Raw genomic sequence first — 9,215 nt, 5'->3', positions numbered from 1 at the left:
TCTCTCTTAACAGAATTGACGTTAGCTCAGGAAGCAAGTAGAGAGCAGGGCCCTAGTTCCATTTAACAGAAGAGAAAGAGCAAAGGGTGAGTTTCAATGCAAGTTTGTAGGAAGGATTTCAGAAAGCCTCATGGAGGGGCTGGTGGTGTGGCGCAGGGGGTTGTGCCACCACTTAGTGAGGCCCATATTGCATATCAGAGTGTTGGTTCAAGTCCTATCTGCTCCATTTCTGATCCAGCTCCTTGCTAATGCACCTGAGATGGCAGCAGAAGATGGTCCAAATACTTGGGCCCCTGCCCCTCATGTGGGAGACCCAGATGGAGTTCCTGGATCCCAGTTTTGGCCCGGTCTAGCCCTGCCTGCTGCAGTCATTTGGGGTATGAATCAGCAGAAGGAAGATCTCTCTCACTCTCTGTCTCTGTCTCTCTCTGTTGCTCTGCCTTTCAAATGAATACACACATCTTAAAAAAAAAAAAAAGAAAAAAAGAAAAGAAAAAGAGGGGGCTGGCTCTGTGGCTCAGCGGGTTAAAGCCCTGGCCTGAGGCCCTGGCATCCTATATGGGTGCTGGTTCTAGCCCCGGCAGCTCTGCTTCTGATCCAACTCTTTGCTGTGGCCTGGGAAAGCAGTAGAAGAAGGCCCAAAACCTGGGCCCTTGCACCCGTGTGGGAGACCAGGAAGAAGCTCCTGGCTCCTGCCTTTGGATCGGCACAGCTCTGGCCATTGAGGCCATCTGCGGAGTGAACCAGCGGATGGGAGACCTCTCTTTCTCTGTCTACCCCTCTCTGTAACTGTCTTTCAAATAAATAAAATAAATCTTAAAAAAAAGAAAATTGAATAAAAAAGTAAGTGCTCTTTGGTGCAAAAATATCTAAAATTCAGGCAATTTCTTCAAATACAATTTTTTTTTGAAAGGTAGAGCCACAGAGAGGCAGAGAGAGAAAGAGAGAGGACTTCCATCTGCTGATTCACTCCCCAAATGGCCACAATGGCCAGAGCTATGCCGATCGAAGCCAGGAGCCAAGAGCTTTTTCCAGGTCTCCTATACAGGTGCAGGGGCCCAATTACTTGGGCCATCTTCTACTGATTTCTCAGGCCATAGCAGAGAGTTGGATCAGAAGTGGAGCAGCCGGGACTCGAACCAGAGCCCATAGGGGATGCTGGCATGGCAGGCATTAGCTTTACCTGCTATGCCACAGACCCAGCCCCCTCCATATAGTTTTGCACTAAAATAAACATTTCATTCCATTTCTGTGAACTTTTAGAAACATCCTCAAATTGATTTGCCACTAGAATATTGAGGGGTTGGTTTCCTGAGGACAATTGTCTCTGCACAATAGAAGGAAAGGTCATCTGGAGGAGGGAGTGGAGAGATGGAGATTTGCAGAGAGTTAAATGTGAAACTGGAGCTAAGAAAAGTAGGAGAAGATGCAACTCTGGAAAAGTGAGGCTTCTGGGGAGCACCGGACCCCGTGGGGGCTGAAGTCACAAATCTATCGGGTGCATTTTTGTGGCTGTTTCTGTGAATCCTAGTATCAGAGGGGTTTCTTAGAGTCTGACCTGTGTCCTTAGCTGGCTTCGGCCTGCACATCACAGACCAGTGCATTCAGGCTCCAGAGGCCTCAACAAGACCTTCTGAATTCACTATAGGCTTGGGGAAAAATATGAAAAGATGCTTGTCCCACCACACATCGAATACACTAGAGAGCTGTAACTATTAGGACAATGTGACATGCCCAGAACTGACCGCAGACCAGTGGAACAAAACAGACAGCCCCAAAGCACAGACAATTGTACGTGAAAATGTAGAAGATGGAAAACATGGCCTTTTAAATCCAGGAGAAATATGCCAATAAGTGGGAAAGCTTGGCTGCTTGTTAGATGCCTACGGCATACTACAGGTCTTCACCAGAATTCCATGGGAATTGAAGATATATGTATTAAAAAAATTGTGGGGGCAGGTGCCGTGGCTCACTTGGTTAATCCTCCACCTGTGGCGCCAGCATCCCATATGGGTGCCAGGTTCTAGTCACAGTTGCCCCTCTTCCAATCCAGCTCTCTACTGTGGCCCAGGAGGACAGCGGAGGATGGCCCAAGTACTTGGGCCCCTGCACCCGCGTGGGAGACCAGGAGGAAGCACCTGCCTCCTGGCTTCTGATCGGCATAGCTCCAGCCAAAGCGGCCATTTTGGGGGTGAACCAACAGAAGGAAGACCTTTCTCTCTGTCTCTCTCTCTCTCACTGTCTGTAACTCTACCTGTCAAATAAAAAATTGTAAATCATTAGAGGAAAATATTTTTAAATTATGTACTTATTTATTTGAAAGGCGTACTAACAGAAGGTGAGAAAGAGGGAGATGGAGAAGGAAAGAGAGAGAGGGGAAGGGAGAATCTTCCAACCACTGATTTAATCTTCAGAAGGTTGCTACGGCCAAAGCCAGGAGCCTGGTACTCCATCCGGGTATCCCACATGGGTGCAGGGGCCCAAGCACTTGGACCATCCTCCACTGCATCCCCGGTGCTTTAGCAGGGAGCTGGATCAAAAGCAGAGCAGCCAGGACTCAAATTGGTGCTGCAATACACGACATTGACTTTGTAGGACTCAGCTTACCCCACCGCTCCGTGACACCAGCCCTTGAAAATATTTTTATACACTCTGATTGCAGAAGATTCTGCTAAATAATTCACACGACCTAGAATTCAAAAAGAAAATAAAACATATTTGGCTGCATGCAAATTAAAAGAGAAAAAAAACCTCTATATGATCAAAAATAGAAAAGTTAAGTTAAAGGGTTAGAGAATAAGCTATAAACTGGAAAACAACACTTGTAATGTAGATTGTACACATAGAGTTACTATTAATAAGAACTTTCTTTTTGCTTTAAAGGTTTTATTTACTTATCTGACAGGTAGAGTTGCAGAGAGAGGGAGAATGAGATAAGAGAGAAAGGTCTTCACTCCCTAGATGGCCACAATGGCCGAGCTGAGCTGATCTGAACCCAGGAACTTTTTCTGGATCTCCCATGTGGGTACAGGGGCCCAAGGACTTGAGCCATCTTCCACCGCTTTCCCAGGCCATAGCAGAGAGCTGGATGGGAAGTGGAGCAGCCAGGACTTGAACTGGTGCCCATATGGGATGATGGCACTGCAGGCGGTGGCTTTACCTGCTATACCACAGCGCTAGCCCCTGCAGGCAGAGGCTTAACCTTCCACGCCCCAGCGCTAGCCCATGATTTTTTTTTTACACATATAGAGACATAATATGTGTAACAATGAAAGCATAAAAGGGGTGAAATGGAAATATTTGGGAGTAGAATTTATGCATGTCACTGAAACTGAGTCAGTATAAATCTGTAGGTTCTGACAAGTTAGGCTAAGGTTGGAATACAGGGATTGTCACACAATCCTGTGTATATACTGAAAAGCATTGAATTGCATACCATAAATCAGTGAGTTGCATAATATAATAATCATATCTCAATACATCTGCTTTTTAAAAAAGACAAGGAAGATATTAGCAGCAACACATAACTGTGATTTAATAGATAAAACATATGAATGCTATATTTGTCCATGAACATGCATTATTTTCAAATACCCATGGGACATTATAAAAAAAAGAGATTTTACATTAGACAATACAGGAAATGTGAATATATTGCCAAAAAAGTAGAACTTCTGTTGTCTACAGTGCAAAAAAATAAGGTATTAAATTTAAAAGATCAATAAAATAATCAAATAGCTTCATCAATTTAAAAAAACGTTTGGGTATAGTAAATATTTTGGATATAATAAAATGGGAATTTCAGTTATATTTAGGAAATAATGATAAGGACAGGATGTATATTATATTGGGGGACATGGCCAGAGTTTATTTACATGACCCAATAGGGGAGCCATTTGCCCATCCCGTGACCAGTTTGAGGGGTCAGGATCTTCCGGCAATGGAGCAGGACCCGAGGCAGGAGGGATCTGCAGCAGGTGAAACTGCAAACCAGGCCAGTCCCCACGCGGGCTGTGAGAGTCGACCGACAGCTTCTGTCACAAGTGATGTCATCAGGAGAGGTGAATGAGACGAGAGGCAGGCAGGCTAACTGCAGAAGGGAAATCAATGGATACAGGGCGCCGCCTTGCAAGAGAATGGGTTGAATAGCAAAGGATTAGCCGGGCTCTGGGGAAAATTGATCTAGCGACCTCTTGGTGACCGTGTAGCGCCAGTCCAGAGGAAGGCTGCAGATTCTCATCACACAAGTTGATTGGAGCTTCCCCTTAACACAGGCCGACCTGAGCTTCGCTTATTGTGAGAACTGTGCATAATGTCAATCAAAGCTTAAGTTCTTTGAAACGTAAAGCTGGCTCTTTGTAACGCTTGTTTGATATTCAAGGCAAAGCCCCAATTACATTTTTTTCACTGTATATGAAATTGAGATTCCTGCCTTTTTAAAAAGATGTGCTTTATGTTATTGATTTGAAAAGCAGAGAAAGAGAGAGAGGGAGAGACTGAGGGAGAAGGAGGTCTTTCACCCACTGGTTCACTCCTCAAGTGGCCACAATAGTCTGGGTTATATCAGGCAGAAGCCAGGAGCCAGGAACTCCATCCGGGTCTCCCACGTGGGTGGCAGGGGCCCAAGAGCTAGGGCCATCCTTTGCTGCTTCCCCAGTCATTAGCAAGGAACTGGGTGGGAAGTGGAGCAGCTGGGACTCAGACCGGCACTCATATGGGATGCTGGGTTCTCAGGCGGTGGCTTAACCCGTTATGCCACAGTGCCACCACCGGTTCCTGTTTAAAGTAAATTAAAGCCAATTCTTTTTCTGTGTTATTTTTCCGAGCATAATCAGGACCTCTTGTAGATTAATCTCTCCTCAACAGTCAGTTCCTTAACGTGAATTGCTTTCTGATTGCTGAAGGTGAGGGCAAAACGCTGGGAGTCTCCGGCTAGTGGAGCCACTTGGCACTGCAGGGAGAGGCTGCCCCACCCCCATCAGAAGGGCTGCAGAGAACAAGATGGGACACACACCGCCCACCTCAGTGTTACCTGGCCCTTCCTGGACTGGAAATCAGATCAGCCGTGGCCAGGTCTGAGGCCTTGGTGACACTACTGCACCCTCTCTCTCCCTGCGCAACTTTTTGCTGAGTCAGCAGGAACAATTGGGTCCGTTTTCTATTGCTGCAAGGCAATGCTACAGATAATCTGTAATAGATAATAGATAATCTGTAATGGATAATCTGTAGGGAAGGGAGGCTGGCAAGTCCGAGAGCATGGCTTCTGAATCAGCTCTGCTTCTGGTGCGGGCCTCGTGCTGTGTCACCAGGAACGGAAGGGAAGGGGGCCAGTGCTGTGGTGTAGCTGGTAAAGTGGCCACCTGCCCACCCGAGATGGGCATCCCTTTGAGTCCCAGCTGCTCTAATGTGCCTGGGAAGGCAGCAGAAGATGGCCCAAGTCCTTGGACCCTCGGACCCACATGAGAGACCCAGAAGAAGCTCCTGGCTCCTGGTTTTGAACCAGAATGGCCCAGCTCCAGCACTGTGGCCATTTGGGGAGCGAATCAGTGGATGGAAGACCTCTCTGTCTTTCTGTCTCTCCCTCTCTCCCACCCAAGTACTGACCAGGCCCTACCCTGCTTAGCTTCCAATATCAGACGAGATAGGGCGCATTCAGGGTGGTAGGGTGGTAAACACCTCTCCTTCCCTCTGTGTGTAGTTCTGCCAATAAATAAGTGAATCTTAGAAGAAGAAGAAGAAGAAGAAGAAGGAGGAGGAGGAGGAGGAGGAGGAGGAGGAGGAGGGATTCATCTGTCACAACCTGTTCTTGGGGGAGGGAACCCCCTCCCTTGAAGACTAAGTCACTCCTGAGAAAGTGGCACTAATCCCTTCCAGAGGGAACAGCGCCTGTGGCCCCAGAACCTCTTTTTTTATTTTAGAGGCAGCGTTACAGACACAGAGAGGGAGAAACAGAGAGAAAGCCTGTTCATCTGCTGGTTCACGCCCCAAATGGTCACAACAGCTGGAGCTGGGCCAGTCTGAAACCAAGAACCAAGAGCTTCTTCTGGGTCTCCCACGTGGGGGCAGGGGCCCAAGGACTTGGGCCATCTTCTACTGCTTTCACGGGCCGTAGCAGAGAGCTGGAATGGAAGAGGGGCAGCCGGGACATGTGGGATGCTGGTGCCACAGGTGGAGGCTTAGCCTACTACACCTCAGCGCCGACCCCCAGCACCTCTTAAAAGCCCCCCCCCCTCCCGGCTTTTGGACGGCAGTTTTCAGCCTAAGTTTTGGAGGGGAACCACGTGAGGTAGACGTCAATCTGCTGCCAGCTGTGGTCCGGCTTTTCTGTTGATGTGTTCTCTCTTACCTCTCACACAGGACATCTTCCTCCAGAGGAACCAGATTCCACTTATTTTATTTTGAAAGGTTGGGGAGGGGAGGCGCGGGGATAAATCTTCTACACAATGGTTCATTTCCCAAATGCCCGCAGCAGTCAGAACTGGGCCAGGCTGAAACTAGGAATAGGAGCACAAAAATCCACGCTTGCCACACGGATGGCAGAGAGCCAGGTGCCTGAGCCACCACTGCCACCTCTCAGTGTGCACTTAGCAGGAAACTGGAAGCGGGGGCAGAGCCGGGACTCGACCCGGGGTCTTCAATGTGGGTCGGAGGCGTCTCAAGCAGCGTCCGAACTTCCAGGCCAAGTGCCCACCCTGTAAGAACCCCAATTCTCTTGACCACAGCTGAGCTCTGTGGGAACAGGGCTGCAAGAGGCATGCCTGGTAACCGGACATATGCCTCCCAGGCACGGCTCTCCTGCCTTTTAGAAACTGCTTAAGTCACACATGAAAATCATCGCTGAGCTGGCCACCAGGATCCATGTCCAAGGTTTAGATTGTCAAGCTCCCTTGGGGAGCCCAAGTTCCCTTGGGGCTGTGAATTCCAAATGCCTGTGCCAGAGAAAAGATGCATTGGATGGTGCCCATGGCATGTCACAGCCCCTTCAAATGCTTATTTTTGTATTTGTACTCCAGATCTACAGACCACAACTCAACTGGGACTCTGATAAAGCTACAGCATTTTTTTAAAAAGATTTATTTATTTATGACCAGTGCCGCGGCTCACTAGGCTAATCCTCCACTTAGCGGCGACGGCACACCGGGTTCTAGTCCCGGTCGGGGCACTGGATTCTGTCCTGGTTGCCCCTCTTCCAGGCCAGCTCTCTGCTGTGGCCAGGGAGTGCAGTGGAGGATGGCCCAAGTGCTTGGGCCCTGCACCCCATGGGAGACCAGGATAAGTACCTGGCTCCTGCCATCAGATCAGCGCGGTGCGCTGGCCGCAGCGCGCCGGCCGTGGCGGCCATTGGAGGGTGAACCAACGGCAAAGGAAGACCTTTCTCTCTGTCTCTCTCTCTCACTGTCCACTCTGCCTGTCAAAAATAAATAAATAAATAAATAAATATTTTTTTAAAAGATTTATTTATTTATTTTAAAGTCAGAGTTACACAGAGAGAGAGGAGAGGCAGAGAGAGAGAGAGAGAGAGAGAGGCCTTCCATCCGCTGGTTCACTCCCCAGTTTGCCGCAATGGCTGGAGCTGCGCCAATCTGAAGCCAGGAGCCAGGAGCTTCTTTTGGGTCTCTCATGCGGGTGCAGGGGGCCAAGGACTTGGTCCATCTTCTACTGCTTTCCCAGGCCATAGCAGAGAGCTGGATTGGAAGTGGAGCAGCCAGGACTTGAACCGGTGCCCATATGGGATGTGGCACTGCAGGCGGCAGCTCTACCCACTACTCCACAGTGCCAGCCCCAGCATTTTTTCAAATCCGGTGTAATGTGTCTGAACCAAGTGACTAGAAAGAACTGGACTCTCAACAATAGCTGACGTGTGGCTGCTGTATCCCTTCCTTTGGCTTACTACAGGTGACCTAAATAACTTCCAAAAGGGGTTTCAGTGTCAAGTATTTCTCCTCCTATTTTTAAAGTTTACCAATGCATGGGAAAACAAAGCTTTTCTTCAAAGCTAAATGATGTTTGAATCAAATTCTGTGCTCATTCAAGCATTTTTTAAAATTACTTTATTTTCATTTATTTGAAATGCAGAGACACAGACATTCCATCCGTGAATTCACTCCCCAAATACCCACAACAACCAGAGCTGGGCCAGTCCAAAACTGAGAGTCAAGAACTCCATCTGGGCCGCCCACATGGGTGGCAGGGACCCAAGTCCTTGAGCCATCATCTGCCTACTGGGGTGTGCATTAGCAGGAATGCCCGATCAGAATCAGAGTAACCAGGCCTTAGTCCAACAAAGAATGCGGACATCCCAGGAAGTAGTTCGACTGCTGTGCTACCTGCCTGTCCCTCTGTGCTCATTTTTAAAACAAGTTTATTTATTTATTTAAAAGGCAGAGTAACTGAGAAAAAGAAGGAGAGTCAGAAAGAGAGATCTTCCATCCACAGGTTCACTCCCCAATTGGCCACAATGGCTGGGGCCAGGCTAAAACCAGGAACCAAGAGCTTTATCAGGGTCTCCCGTGTGGGTGCAGGGCCCAAGCACTTGGTCCATCCTCTGCTGCTTTCCCAGGGCATCAGCGGGGAGCTGGATCGGAAGAAGAGCAGCCGGGACTTGAACACCAGCGTCCAGATGGGATGCCGGCGCTGCAGGCCATCACCTTGACCCACTGTGGCACAGCGACTGCTCATGTTTTGATGCACTTTCTCATGCAGTAACTCAGCTCCAGGTGAATGGGATTGGCACGGGTGCATCCTCCAATGGCTGGGGCTGACTGGCCCGCAGCTCCCTGCTGATCACCAAGTGGAATAAATCCCCCATCCAACCTCGTCGGGTTGGCTCACCCATAGTTTTCTGGGGTTTCCTGGGGTCTTCCCAACATGGCTTTTCACAGCTGTGAGATTTCTAATCTAATTTTTGGCTCCAAAATATCAACCCAATTGGTTGATGCAACTTGTGTGTTTTTACTACTGGGTGCCATCTCGGGATTTTAATATTGAATATTTAATGCATGACTTCATTGATGAATCACTAACAAACAAACAAAACTTGATTTCCATCTGGGGGTGTGCCTTCAGCTCTTCTAATTCGCCCTGTTCATATATCTGTCATGGCCCCAAAGGGTGTGTACAATTATTTCAGTGTGGGAGAATCTCAAGTGATTAGCTACAACCTCAACGTTTTGAAGGTGTGACTGTTGTGGGCACAGTCAGAGAATTAATTAGAT

Source organism: Oryctolagus cuniculus, chromosome 18, assembly GCF_964237555.1.
Source record: "Oryctolagus cuniculus chromosome 18, mOryCun1.1, whole genome shotgun sequence".
NCBI classification, from domain to species: Eukaryota; Metazoa; Chordata; class Mammalia; order Lagomorpha; family Leporidae; genus Oryctolagus; species Oryctolagus cuniculus.
This window is presented reverse-complemented; position numbering follows the sequence as displayed.